Raw genomic sequence first — 16,136 nt, 5'->3', positions numbered from 1 at the left:
AATTGAGGAGGGGGCTGGATTGGATGGCTTCTAAGACCCCTTCCATCTCCAAATCTTTGCTTCTATGGCTGTGGGTACCTTAGACTCTCTAGTCTCTTCTAGGTATAATTCTATCTCCAATCTGTCCTTTTATCATTACTAAAGCAAATCCCCAAAGAGACCAAGTACTATGAAGAAAGTCATAAATACACAAATAATAGGATCCCAGTTTTCTAATCTTTTTATCCTCTGAAATCTCCTACGGGATATTGTCTTTTCAATTTTGTGTCTACATTTTTTCCTGTCGGAGTATATAATATGTCACTATTCTCTTCTACTATGTTTTGTCTTTCTACTAAATCTTTTGCTACTTTCAATAAAATATACCAAATAACCACAAAACAGTCTCCTTTTCCTTATTTGATTGTGTCTCTTTCTCATATAAAAGAGATATTTTTTCCTTCTCACTTAACATGAATAAACAAACTCTGTTTGGTCTCATGTTTTCTTTTATGTCAAACTCACATTTCCTTAAAAAAATAAGATTTTTTAAATCTCCCTTTCCCCCAATATATCCTACCTCTTTCCCTCAATATACCCTACCTTTTCCCCCAATATACCCTACCTCTTTCCCCCAATATACCCTACCTCTTTCCCCCAATATACCCTACCTCTTTTACCCAATATACCCTACCTCTTTCCCCCAATATACCCTACCTCTTTCCCCCAATATACCCTACCTCTTTTACCCAATATACCCTACCTCTTTCCCCCAATATACCCTACCTCTTTACCCAATATACCCTACCTCTTTTCCCCAATATACCCTACCTCTTTCTCCCAATATACCCTACCTCTTTCCCCCCACCCAGAGATCCATTCTTTATAACAAAATAGAAAAAGAAAAAAATGCACTTTAGCAAAATCAACCAATACAATCAAATCTGACACAGACTCCTATTTTCAAGGTGATTTTAATCTACATGTGTTGTTGCTATGAGATCAAGATAAATCACTTTGTCTTCTGCCTCAAACACTTCCTGCTGAGGCCTAGTTCAACCCCTCATTTCTTGTTCTCTCCAGGCAATATGAATTTTGCATTACTTAGTGGGGAAAAATGCTGAAATGTTATCTCACCTCAATGAAAACAAAAATAATTGACTCACATTTGCATAGTCAGAATTCAAGTTAACATGCATTCATTAAGTGTTTTCTATGTGCCAGGCCCTGTGCTAAGCACAGGCAAAAAAAAAAAAGAGTCCCTGCCCTCAAGGAGCTTACAATGAAATGGGTGAAGATGAAACATAAACAGAGGCTAAGAAATGGCTGTGGGAGGTCTGGGAAAAGGTACCATAAGGATCATGGCAGAAAAAGAAGTAGTCATGAGAGGGGCCCTGAGAGGAATGCACCAATGAACATGGCTATGCCTGGTAACTTTCTTTAAAATTGAGGTTCTGAGGAATTGACCAGTCAGGAGAAGGGGCCACAGGGGTTGAGTGACCTTGGGAGAAGGCTATTGAATCATGGTGAAGAAAGAAGTTTAGAGAGTTAGAAGTGGGACCTATGCTTTCTTCATAAAAAGCTTGTTCATGTAAATATTATTATCCCATTTTACAGATTTTAAAAAATATCTGTACCTTATCTAGATTATTATTTTCCCTTAATTACTAGTCACATAGCCAGTACTCTATCTGGGACTTCAGTCTAAGCAGCATTGATTAATAGGATTAGTGATTTTAATTCCGTTTCTCATTGCTTCAAAAAATAGCAAGACACACACTAAATAGAACACCAGCCCTGGAGTCAGGAGGACCTGAGTTCAAATCTGGCCTCAAACACCTACTAGCTCTGGGACCCTGGGCAAGTCACTTAATCCTGATTGCCTCAAAAAAAAAAAAAGGCAAGATGGGTGTTACTCAAGATCCAACATGAAAAAAAAAGCACTTTGAAGATACATGCAACTTTGTTCCCTGTGTTTTTTTTTTCTTCCTACTTGTGATCCCATGTGAAGTCACATAAGCTCTTTTTGGTCGAATCACAGAATTCTAGAGCTCAGTAGAAAACACCTTCCCTTTGCGTGTTGGAAGGAACAAAAGGATCAATTGTTTTTCAGTGAAAAACTCCATATTCTCAGTCAGCTCCTCATATACCCCATCCTATCTCCTCCCCCCTAGATTGTGCTAAGGGATGGGATAGGAAAGGGTCACTTGAAGGGCAGCAACCATTGCTCTGAAGTTCTCTGAGATGACTCAGGTTGTAGAAGAGAAAAGACCAAGGCCAGCTGGGTTCACACATTTGCTGTTAGCCAAGGCAGTTCCAGGTTTGTCATGGATCAGTTAGCTAAGTTGGAAGGAGTTCTTCCTTTACTCTTGAGACCTAGGTCATAGATTCAGTGCCAGCAGTATCATTGCTCCATTTTCCTGGCACGGTGTATCCTGCCAGCCCCACGTGATGTGGTGTATTCATTCCAGGGTTGGGGTAAGATATTGGAGATACATCAGAACTGTTGGACAGAGCAACTCAAAGTGCATGACTAGTGGGTAGAATTGAGGCATAACCATAGATTTGAACTGTGGATTTGGAAAGGATCTTAAAAGATATAGTATTGAGTTCAACATCTTCACTTTAGAAATGAGGAAACAGGGGCAGCTAGGTGGCGCAGTGGAGAGAGCACTGGCCCTGGAGTCAGGAGGACCTGAGTTCAAATCCGGCCTCAGACTAAACATCTGACACTTATTAGATGTGTGACCCTGGGCAAAAAATAATGGTAATTTTAAAAAAATGAGGAAACAGCCTCAGAGCAATAAAGTGACTTGTCCAGGGTCATATGGTTTGTAAGTATGTGTTCACAGCCCAAGGTAGGATTTGAACTCAAGAATTCCTAGTTCAATGTCCCCATTTTCCAAGTGAGAAAACTGAGACCCAGAAAGTTCAAGTTACTAAATCAATATCATGTAAGTAGTAGATGTCAGAGTTGGTATTAAAAACTAGGCCCTCTTATTCTAAATCCAATGCTCTTTCTTCTAAACCCTATTGTCTTCTCAAGTACCTACCTAGGGCAGAAACTTGTGTGTTGAATTGAAGAAAAGGGAAGATCTATTTCTTCAACATGCAAGTCTATAGATTCAGTCCTAGGTGACAGACTTACAAAACCATAAGCACATGGTTTTTCACTGGGTCCCAGGGCTTCCTAAGGCACCCCATTGGTTGTTTCAAACAAAGGGAAGTAATGCAAAGCATGCCAAATTTATATTTGCACCATCACCTCCAGGCCCAGTGCCAACTGTGAACCAGGGTTGGGTTCTGGGGGCATGAAAATCAGTGCAGAGGGGTTGGCAGGCACTAACCTGAAACACAGAGAATTAAGCTGTGGGCACCTTCATGGTTGGAGGCTCATAGCCACAGATGAATTATTGATGAAGCGATGTTTAGGTGGGCAAAATATAGCAAATGCCTTTTATGGTGTTTGGGCCTGGCTTTTAAAGCTCTCATTATCATCTGTGAGATGTACAGAAAAATAAGCTCATTGGGTTTTCAGAGAGAATGATGTTTCAGTGACTAGCTATAGGAAACTGAAAGCTAATCCTAATTTTGGTAAACTGATCAGCAGTTTGGGAAGAATGATGTCCAGTAATGCATGGTAGAGGGAAGGAAGAGAGGAGGAACACTGAAAATAGATTGTAAGTTTGATAATGATGAGCTAGGTATGAGAATAATCTTATTTCCAGAGATGATATAACTCTATATCAATAGTCATTTATTAAGTGCTGGCTGTACACAGAGCACTGTCCTAGGTTCTAGGGAAGATACATTTGGATAATACAGTGTCTGTCTTCCCTCAAGGATCTAAAAATCTAATGGAGGGTGAAGGAGGACATGAACACAGACAATTAAAATAATATTGCATGATGAGTGTGTTAGAGCATTACAGAACAAAATGTGGGGTGTAAAGTACAAGATCATTACCAACAGGAGGATCAAGGGAGATTTTCTGGAGGAGGTGGGTAGTGATTTGTGAGTTGGGGTTTAAAGACTGGGAGGGAGTTCAATGGGTAAAGATGGGGAGGGAGGGCATCCTATGCTTGGAGAGCAAACTGAACAAAGCCATGGAGGAATGAGAACACAGTGCACATTCAGGGTATAGGAAGATGTCCGAGTTAGCTAAATGACAAGATTGAGTACAAGGGAGTAATATGAGATAAGGTTAGAAAGCTAAAGTCATACCACGTTTTGGAGGGACTTGAATGCCAGGCAAAAGAATTGGAACCGTGGTAGGTAGGTGGTGCAGTGGATAGAGCACTGGCTTTAGAGTCAGGAGGACCTGAGTTCAAATCCTCCCTTAGACATTTGACACTTACTAGCTGTGTGACCCTGGGGAAGTCACTTAACCCCATTGCCTAGCCAAAAGAAAAAAAAAGAAATGGAACTTTTCTCAATAGGCAATGGGGAGCCAACGAAGATTTCAGAGAAGAGGAGTAACCTGGACATATTTATGCATAAGAAAGCTTATTCTGGCTCCAAAGGAAAGGATAATTGGAGGAGGAGAGAGTAGAAGTGGGAAGACTAGACAGTATACTATATTAGGAATGGAAAAGTAGGAGAAGAGAAGAGGGGATGAATGTGACCAATGCTGTAAAGGCAGAATTGGAAACAAAGGATATAAGAGATGATAGACTGGGAATAGTCAAAGAGAATCCAAGGTTGGAAGTTAGTCATTGAAATGAATGGTGATACCACATACAGAATTAGTGAATTCAAGACAAAGAACAGGTTTAGGAGAAAACAAGAGTGCAGTCTTGGACATTCTGAATGTGAAGTTCTTCTGGGACATCTGTTTTGCAAACAAGTTGGAGATACAAGTTTGAAGCTGACTTTGCTTCTAAATTCCTTCCACTTCCTTGACCTATGTGTGGCCACAGGACGATGCCGGACTAGGTAAGAGGAGTGGGAGAAGGGGAAGGCAATGTGGCGCGAGACAATGCTATATTTAAACCAGGGAGATAGAACCCATTCTGTTCTAGAAGTCGAAGGACACAGGACAGTTTGTTTGCAATAAAGGGGAGGAAAGGTGTCCAAAGGTGACAGTACACAAAGACTTAGTTCAACCAGGCTGAAGTGGAACTGGGGAGGTGTATGAATTATCTAAAAAGAAGTGAAAATTCAGAAAGACGGCATGTCTATGCCACTTATAATTAGGGACTGTAAGGTCTAGTTTGGAGAAGAGCCGTAGGATTCCTGGATTTCAATGGGGTGGCAGCTGTTTGTATACAATTAGTTTATATTTAACAAGCTGCTCTTGAGTCCCCAAGGTCACTTTGCAACATAAGGTGGTAGATATTACTGAGGGGTACAATAGGTGAAGAAATATAAGAATGTTACAGTAATCTTTCTGTTGGATTATTGTCTTTTTCCTATCTCCTTTTGTTCTCTTCTCTATTCTTTTACTTAGCAATGACATGTTAGGATTACCCCTGAATGTCGAGCTGGGACTTTAGAGGGAGGGGGACTAATTTGCCTTTTCTCTGAAAACCAGGGCAGTGTTTCCTCATAATAAATGCCAGTATATAGTGAAAGCATAGTATAGTATAGTGGCTAGATTGTTGGGTGTGGTACATAGTAGGTGCTTAATTAACACATGCTGATTAATTGATTGGTGTTAGAAAGACTCAGGTTCAAATCCTTCTAAGACTTACTAGCCATGTGACTCAATTTTGGTATGCCTTGCTAATGTTTGCTGTGACCTCCTTCATCATAAGACCTTTTCTTTTTGAGATCTTGAGGCCTCATCACCATCTAGACTTTCCATTTTTGGCCCAATACTTTCCATTAGATTTAGCATTACCAAGGCTCTTTATCAAAACTCTATCCAGTGGTTCCATGATCTTATTAGGGTGGACACTCCCTCCGTGGCACAGATTATACCTCATTCAAGCCTTTCTATCCTGTGTGATTTTGGACTCTACTCTCCCACAGATTCTCCATGGAGAATATACACACCGTACTGGACATCTTTCTCTAGATCTTTAAATATCCCAAAGATACTAGTGCAATTCTCAGCCTACTCATTTGTTGTCTCTAATTCTCAATGAATGACTAGCTCACCTTCTTTCTGATCATACATTTCCTTGATGGTATCTTTTGCTCAAAGGATGCCATAAAAGAGAACTGGAGAAAGACATGAGAAGCTTGTAGGGATTTTACTAGAGAGACATTAAGATGATTAAAGGGTAAGAAATAAGACCTCAGAAAGAGTATGTTGCTAAAATATACAGTGAAAAGGAAAAGGAGTTTGTCAGGCGGCAATAATTATCTTTGAACATAATAAGTATTATCATTCGTGGAGGGTAAACATCAGATCTGTCTCCATTAAAGAAAAGAACAAACAGAAACAGGATTAAACTGCAGAATCAATGAAAAGTTAAATTTAAAGAAGACTTCCCCAGTGAGTGAATCTTGGTTACCCATCAGAATGAAAATGTGGAATTGTTTTTCCTATAGACCTTTAAAATGTGGACCTCATTTCTTTGAGAGAAGTTAGGTAGTTCTTGGGTGTTAAAGAATGGAAAACATGAGATATTAGAGACCTTCTATCTCATTTATTGTCAGAGATGCTAATTTTTGTCAACAAGAAATAGAAGCCAATCAGAACATCCTGTTTCTGCTGTGAATACCAAAGACGGGTGTGACCATAAAAGAGAAGTGGGAGTTTGTTGATTGAATTCTTTAGGCCTTAGGTGAACAGGAGATGGGCCAATCACATGACAAAAATATGAAATACTCACGTGAAAGACTCATGAAAAGGCAAGATCCTTCACATGACAGACATGCATTGGAGGAACCTCCTCATATGATATGCCAGATCTTCCAGTTTCTGCTTCTGACGTTCACTAGCTCTGTGATCACAGGTAAGTCATGTAACCTCTCTGAACCTCAGTTTTATCATCTGTAAAACTGTAGATAATGGAACCTACAACACCCTACCTCACAGGGTCTCTTGGTGGTTCAAATGAGATACGATAACAACAGCTCACATTTATATAGCACTTCAAGGTTTGCAAAGCTCTGTACAAAAGTTTTCTCATTTGATCTTTACAACAACTATGGGGGGTAGATTCTATTATTATTCCCATTTTACAAATGAGGAAACTGAGGGAGACAGGGCTAGGAAGTGTCTGAGGCCAGATTTAAACTCAAGACTCCCTGACTCTAAGTCCAACCTACTTAACTGGATATAAAGTGCTTGGCAGATTTTAAAGCACCATAGAAATGTTATTTATAATTGTTAGTATTATTGTTCCATAGAATACCACAAAACAGTCCTTTCATGACAGCTGGGCTATGACAATTTTGTGACCCTTAGCCGTAGGACTGACTTAAATCAGGACAAGCTTCACAAAATTAGGAAAGGGGTTTATAATAAATCTGATACATTCACTATAGGGAAGCTAGGTGGCGCCATAGTGCACTGCGCACCAGGTCTGGAGTCAGGACACTTAGTAGCTCTGTGACCCTGAGCAAGTCACTTAACCCTGTTTGCCTCAGTTTCCTCATCTGTAAAATGAGCTGGAGAAGGAAATGGCAAACTACTTCAGTATCTTTGCCAAGAAAATCCCAGATGGGGTCACAAAGAGTCAGACATGACTGAAAAATGACTAGAAAATACTCATTATCCTTGAGAGGCAATGTGGACTATTGGATAGAAGGCTGGACTTAACATCCAGGAAGACCTGGTTCAGATACCATCTGTGACCCTGGCTGATCATTGGCAAATCATCTAACTTTCTGACCTTCAAATTCCTCATTTGTAAAAGGGGTACAATAGTTTGTAATCCTGTCTCAAACATATATAGGCTGTGTGACTCGGGATGGGGATTTCTATTACCTCTCAGTACCTCAAGTAATTTTCAAAGATCATAAGTTTCAGAGCAGGTACTGATATCTGCACTGGGGTGAGGAGCTCTTCACTGGGAGAGTCCTAAAGCAATGAAATTTCTAGGGTGGTTTACATATACACATGTACACACATATGCATATGTATCTGTATGTATATGTATATGTGTGCAGACATATTTATACACACAATATTTGCATATGTGCTTCCTGGAAAGGAACTTCCCTTACCAATATTACCAGTATCTATATTTAGATAAATATAGATATGGATATAGGGTATCCCAAAAGACAGTGTAGTTTTAAGCTTTAATACTTCTTATAATATAAACAAATAATACAATATAACATAATGTAATATAATATAATACAGTCAATCCTCAACCTTCACAGAGATAATGTACCCCCAAAATAGCTCAAAAGTCAAAAACATGCATGTTGACACATTGAACCAATGGGAAATGAAGGGTTAGGTTTTTGCAACCAACAAAAACTGTAATCTTTCACTAGAAATTGCTGACAATTCTCCAAGCAATTCTTTATAAAAAATTCTGATAATATGTACTTTTCCTATCACAGTAACCATGAAATAATAACCTATAAAATGCAGTACACAAAATAAAATTGGTAACATGCAAAACATTTTTTATCGCTAGTAATTCCCTAGAATTCTGTGACTTTTTGTGCTAACATCTCAATAAAAACAACAACACATTGATTTCAGACAATATTCACTTTTTATAACACATCAAACCTACAGTATCATAAATACAGTGCAGCTAATAAAATTCTTAAAACTAAAACAGTTTTTAACCTGAATCTTACGATGGCAATGTGTGAGTGTTGTACTGTATCACTATGTCGCTATAAACGTCTCTACTTTGGTAACTCTCTGAAAACCAAGGGAGAAGTTGCTGGAACTTTAGTCGCTGCTGTCAGAAGACACCGAGACTGATGAGGTCTGGACATCACCTCTGACACTCTGTTCTTCAGATGGATGGCACTAGAAATCATGAAGGATGCACCAGCTTGAAATAATCCATCAATGATGTCTGCTTCGTGCCATTTGAGATTCTTGTGCTGTTTTTTTTTTTTAAGGCAATTGGGGTTAAGTTTCTTGCCCAGGGTCACACAGCTAGTAAGTGTCAAGTGTTTGGTCTGAGGCCGGATTTGAACTCAGGTCCTCCTGACTTCAGGGCCAGTGCTCTATCCACTGCACCACCTAGCTGCCCCTGCCACTTGAGATTCTTAAGAGTATGGGAGCATAGAGAGGTGAGTTGACACTTAACCTTGAGGCTGCCATTGGAGATGGGATCAGCAGCCTCACTGTCTCTAGCCAGCTGGTTGATTATGCCTAAGGACTCCACAGACTTGCACATATTGAGCCTGTCATTTTTTCTCTATTGCACATAGCTGGGAATATGCGAGGTTGCCAATGTGAAAATGAAGTGAGGTTACTAATAAAACCACTCGAATGCTTGAAGTTGCTAAAGTTAAACACAAGAACGTTGAGGGTTGACTGTATAACAACATAAAATAACATATATCACATCACATCACAACACAACATAACATAACATTGCATTACATTATTATTATATTTTAATAGCTAATTACTATTAAAGACTAAAATTGCATGAAGACTTTTTTGACACGATGTAGACTCTGCTTCATAGGATTTTTTGTGAAAGTTACCTGAGATAATATGTTATAAGGCACTTGGTGAACATTTAAAGTACTTATAAATGTGAACTGTTCTCATTCTATTTTCTGCTCCAGGTCACACCCCCATCTTCCACACCCCTCCCCAGCCACACCCCCATCCCTAACCCCTTCCAGTGCCAGGGCAGTGTGGGTCCTGCTTCCACTAAGCCTTAGGCCCCTTTGGAAGGTCTTTCCCTGCAGGTTCTTCCCTCCTCTGCCTATGCCTATGGCAGCTGGGCCAGGCCATGCAAATCAGCCCAAGTCTTCCTGGCACAAGCACAGGGTGGTTCACAAGCAGGGGGAGGGAGGGAGACAGAACAAACCTTGGATCCACAGAAAGATGAAGAGAATTGGCTTTTTTTCTGTTCAATTGCTATTAACAAAGATCTGCCAGAGTCAGGGGCATAATCCAGGTTCAGAGGGTCCAGTTCCAGTGACCCAGGAGCTGGGGATTGGGTGCTATGCTACACTCTCAACCCACCCTCATCACCTCCCTTTTATGTCAGCCAACCCTTGCCCTGGCCAGGTAGTGACATCTTCTATCCTCTGTCACTCCCCCTTCCCTACCAACAATAATTCACATTTACACAGAGTAACCCCAAAGCCTCAGTACAGGTTGGAGCCTTAAGAAATCAAAACTGCACCAAATCTTTTGGGACATCCTGTAGCTTCCTTTCCAGTTGACAATAGGCTTTCCTCATAACCCTGGCAGGCGGGCAGTGCATGTACTATTGTTCCCATTTAATCAATAAAGAGACTGAGGCTCAGTTTCCAAAGAGTTTTTCCTCATAGTTACACAACTCAGTAAATAGCAGAACCATTTATTTCCAGACTTTGGAGCCAGTTTTGCTGACTCTGGGATCACTGTTATTTCAACTATTAGGCTGAGATGCCTTTCAGCCCAGAGGGAAGGCCATAGGGTTTTCCCCTCTTCTTTCCCAACTCTCTAAAATAGCACACTAACCTCTCCAGTATTTTAAAGGGAGACAACAAGAAAACACTTCAAGGGAAGCATATCTTGGCATAGGTGGTGGAGGAAAGGATAATATCCTTATACAATCAAAGATTTTTTATGATGGAATCTCAGTCTTTAGCACTAACTGAGGGACTTCTGGCATTTGAAAAATGTTTTATTGATTTCTTTTATTTTTGTATCAGTCATTTTCACATATCCTGTCACCCCATGAACGTTCTCTTGAAAGAAAAACAGCTGAGTAAAAACAAACTATAGTGATTACATCTGACAATGTATAACATAAAAGAACATAGGATTAGAGGTCTAGGACATGAGGCCACATCTGGAAAAGCAAAAATTAATAGGACTAAATTTAAAGTTTTACATTTGGGTTAGGACAGCTAGGCGGCACAGTGGATAGAATGCCAGCCCTAGAATCAAGAGGATCTGAGTTCAAATCAGGTCTCAGACACTGGCTGTGCGATCCTGGACAAGTCACTTAACCCTGTTTGCCTCAGTTTCCTCATCTGTAAAATGAGCTGGAGAAGGAAATGGCAAACCCAGAAAACCTCAAATGGGGTAATGGAGAGTCAGACATGATTGAAAACAAGTGCATAGCAACAACCCTTCATTCAAGGTTTAGAAATATAAGATGGAGCCGGGCAGCCACTTGTCTGAAAGAGATCTGGGGGTTTTGAGTTGTATGGCAGTTGAGAGATTTATTGGGACATCTCCTACAAGGATTGTTTGCCACATGGTTAGGAGAGGTGTGCATAGAGCTATCCTCTGCTCTGATCTGACAGTGCCTGGGGCATTGTGCCCTTTTTGGTGCCATTTTTACTCACTCCAGGATAGGTTGAGGAACTTTTAGAAGAGGGCAAGCAGACGAGTGAAGAGCCTGGAGATCTTGCCATGTGAAGAGCAGTTGAAGGAGCTAGGAAAGTTTATTCTAGAGAAAGGAAGAATTAGAAGGCACATTGCAACTACTTCCAAGTATTTGACAATCAAGCTGCAATGTATTGGTGGCATCCTTCGATTTTTTTTTTCAACTTAACGAGCATTTATTTTCCCTCCCTCTTACCTGCTCCCTCAGTGGAAAGAAAAGAAAAGAAAAGAAAAAACAAAATGCTGTAACAGATGTGTATGGTCTGGCAAAACAAATTCTCGCAATGGCCACAGCCAAAAAGACAAAACAAGACTCATTCTGCCCATTTAGTCCAGGCCCCTCTGTCAGCTGACGAGTGGCTTCTTCACTGCTTCTCTGGAATCATGGTTGATTGCTGCAGTCACTCAGAGTTCTTAAGGCTTTTAAAGTTCTTCATTTTTACAATGCTGTTTTAATATAAGTCTGCTCACTTTGCTCGGCTTCAGTTCAAATAAACCTTCTGAGGTTTCTCCGAAACTGTCCCTTTCAGCATTTCTTGTAGCACAATAGTACTACATTGCCATCAAGCTACATACCATAATTTGTTCATTTACTCCCCAATTGGCAGGCTCCTCTGTAGGTAGCCCGGAATTATTACACAATTTTGAATTATCTTCCACACCCAGGTTGGGTGATCAGTAGTTTCAAAGCATAAGTTTTATCCAATAACAAAGCTTAATTTCATAATAATACCTCCTTTGTATAGAGGTAAAATTTTTTAAAGACAATGGGGTTAAGTGACTTGCCCAGGGTCACACAGCTAGTAAGTGTCAAGTGTTTGGTTTGAAGCCGCATTTGAACTCAGGTCCTCCTGACTTCAGGGCTGGTGCTCTATATCCACTGTGCCACCTAGCTGCCCCCATACAGGTCATTTTCTAATGCTTCATTCGAACATGGAAATAATGCTTTGATGAATGTAAATTAAAATTAAAAAATATGGAAAATAAAATAATGCAGGTAAACACTTATTTGTCTGAATTTCTCAGACAAAGATTTAAAATCATGTTTTATACCTAAGACAAGGCCCTAACCCAAAATCTCCTCATGGGCTGAGAAAACTGTCTACTTCAAATTGCCAATTCACAAACCATGTCTTGATTCAGTAGATATGCTATTCTGTAAATATGGCAGAAAACCCTTTTTAACCCTGATTGTTATCAAATCAAGTGAAGGATAATGGGGAAAATATCTCTCTTATAAGGAAATTCAGCTGCAGAAAATACAAGGATGTGTTGGACAATACTCAAATGGATTATCAGAGGAGAAAAATAATAGAGAACCCAGATAAAATGGAATTGGAGCCACGAAAAGAAAAAGCAATTTGCTTGAGATCAAAATCTACCTTGGCTTCTGTAAATTTAGAAATCCTTTATAAAGAATTCCAGTTCTCTAATTTATAAAGAATTGAACCTTTTAGGGAAAAGAAAACTAGAGACAAGTGAGCAGTTATGGGTTGCTGGAGATAATACCTGAAAATCCAATACATGAGTGCCTGTATGTGTGTATATGTATATCATAAAGTAATGTCTCTTCTTCCCTTTCTGACACATACTCACTGTGAACCCTGGGCGGGTCAGTTAATCACTTAGTACCCCAAGTAACTCTCTAAGATCATAGGTTATAAAGGAGGTACTGACCTGCATTGGGACAGGAAGTTCCTACAGAAATGAGTCCAAAGGAGAGTCCTACCGAAATGAAATGTCTGGTCCGAATATATGTACATATATTTCACGCACACATATAGGATATCGGCATACACACGCACCTTCCGGAGAGGGACTTCCCAGTATCATCTAATATGTTGAGAGTTTATTTGGATGGTCCTTTCTACACCAACCAAAGTTGCTTTAAACCACCTTTTTCCCTCCAAATTCTCCTAGACTTGAATTAAATAGTCCAATACATCGCTGAGAAAAATTTGCTCTGTAAACTGTGCAGGGCTATGGAAATGGGAGCTGTCATGATTTCTGGTCTCTGAATACAGAATCATAAAATCTCAGAGTTGGAAGTGAGCTCAGAGGTCGCCTAATCTGACTTGTTACTGTGCAATCCAGAGGTGCCTGGTAAATGATTGACAGTCAGCAACTCAGAAAACAAAAACGAAACATGTATGTACGACAGACTTTTAAGTTCAACCTGTGTTGTAAGCGTTTTTCTATCACTTTCTTAAATCTAGACAAATGAAGAAAACAATAAATCAAGCCCTGACTTGTAGAATTTTGCTCATTCCCAAGGCGCAGTTCGTGCTAAAAATTAATAACAATAATGATAGCTAGCACTTATACAGTACCTATTATATTCCAGGCACCATGCTAAGTACTTTACAAACATCTCATTTGATCCTCATAACAACCCTGCAAAGTAGGTGCTATTATTATCATGCCCATTTTACAGTTGAGGAAACCGAGGCAAGCAGAGGTTAAGTGACTTGCCCGAGGTCACACAGTTAGTAGGAGTCTGAGGCCAAATCTGAACTCAAGTCTTTCTGACTCCAGGCCTAGTGCTCTGTGCACTAGGCACTGAAAGCTGACCAATATATTCAACAAATTTTGGCCGTCTAGTGATCGTTTAAAGATCTTTAGTTAAGGGAGAACTTGTTAGGTAAATAGTTGCTAAGGTGGACTGTAGCACTTTGGGTTAAATTTAATTGTTAGGAAGCATTTCTTTCCATCCAACTACAATCTCCATCTCAGCAACTTGTATCCATCGTTCCTAGAAGGGCACACGAGGAACTAAAGAGGATTGAAGACAGTTAACATACTACATATACATCTCTACTGCCCCATCCCCATAGACCCATACCTTTTTTCTTTTTCAGGTTAAACATCCCTGAGAGGCAACAATGGTGTAGAAATAGCATGTTGGACTCTGAGTTTGGAAAACTTGGATTTAAATCCTGCTTCTGACACTTACTATGTAACATGGCAAGACACTTCACTGCTTGCCCAAGTAAAACAGGGATGAGGGAGTGTGGAGAGTGATTCAACGATCTCTAAGGTCCCTTTTAAATCAATTAACTTATGAACTCTGATTCCTTCTATGACAGATTTTAAGATGCCCTACCATCTTTCTTTCCTTCCCTTTCTTTTTTTTTTTTTGGTGAGCAATCAGGGTTAAGTGACTTGCCCAGGGTCAAGCCAGTGTCAAATGTCTGAGGCCAGATTTGAACTCAGGTCCTACCTGACTCCAACGCTGGAGCCTTATCCACTACACCACCTAGCTGTCCCTCTCCTTCCTCTGGATACACTATGGGCACCCAATTTTAATATGTGATTTGAAGGAGTAATTCTGAATACGAATGAAAGTACTTCATTATCCTTTTCCCACTTGGGCTTCAACCCATATTCTGTGTGTATTTATTATTGGCAGAAACTTGAGTTCTTTTAGCCTTAGTAGATGAAAAACATAGAAGCAGATGGAGACAGCTCTGTGCAGAAACAGTTGGTGCTGGCAGATTCCTATGATGACAGAGCAGGCTGTCCAGCCTGGGCTGCTAGCAAGCCATTTGGAAAGCAGTGTGAAGCTCCTGAAACAAAGACATCTACATGATTGGAGGGCATGGACGTGGCAGTCCTTGAACCCCTTCACAAGGTAGGCAGAATCTGTGTTGGAAATGGATGCCATACCAGCCAGAGATGGGGGAGGGTTCTCTGCAGTGTGCTTTTATGGCATAAATGTTGAAGCCCTGTCCACAATTCAAATTTTCCTTCCAGAAGAGGAAAGAACAGCATATTGCAACATTCACAGGAAACTGTCATGTTGCACAATCCAGGGGAAAATGTTCTTGAGGGGAGGCTGAATTTTCATGAGCATATTTCAGACAGGGGCATTATGGGAATACACATAATGGGTGTAAAAGGAGATTTCTTGGGAACTACATAACCTAGGCTAATGCATTTGTCAGCCTTCTTTGGCTTGAAGTAAAGAAATTCTGAAAGATGGGAATTCTATTAAATTCAAGAATTATTAATTATTCAGGCAATAGTGACACACACTGACAGTCTGAGAGACAGCCTGCTGTAGTGGACAGAGAAAGTCAGAAAGATGCGGGTTCAAGTCCTGCCTTGGATGCTTATTATCCACGTGAACTTGGGCCAGTTATTTTCCTTTTCTGGGCTCCTGATTCCTTATCTGTAAAATAAGTGTGTTAATCTCGATGACTAGGTTCTCTACCTCTGGCCCAGAAGCAGTGACATGTGGCAGGAGAGAGCTGATGAGCTAACCCTCCTTAGCTGTCTCTATGGTGACCAAATAGAGAACGGGCAGCATCTTTTCTGTGTGCTATCCCCAGGTACTGAGAAAGCTGAGTAAGCCCTGCAAAGATGTTGTATTCTGCAGAGCACCAAGGCAAGGAAATAGCACCAAACTCCCTTTGTTAATTAAAAAACAACCCACAAAAACCTGTTGGTCTTCATCAGGAAACAGTAGGTGACACAGAGATTGCTAATTAGAAGCAGCCACTGTGTTGATGGAGTTTGTACATAAGCTCATAAAGGATTATAGGTCTACAGCTAGAAGGGATTTCAGAGCCTATCTAGTCCAACCCCTACAGGTGAGGAAACTGAGTCCAAGGAATGCTAAGTGACTTGCCCAAGGTCATACAGATAGTAAGCATCAGAGATGGGATTCGAACCCAGGGATTTGATTATGGAGTCAGTGGTTTTTTCCCTGTACCCCAACTGC

The sequence above is a fragment of the Phascolarctos cinereus genome, unplaced genomic scaffold (genome assembly GCF_003287225.1).
Source record: "Phascolarctos cinereus isolate Bilbo 61053 unplaced genomic scaffold, phaCin_HiC Scaffold_7;HRSCAF=346, whole genome shotgun sequence".
Lineage (NCBI taxonomy): Eukaryota > Metazoa > Chordata > Mammalia > Diprotodontia > Phascolarctidae > Phascolarctos > Phascolarctos cinereus.
Note: the sequence above shows the minus strand (reverse complement) of the source record.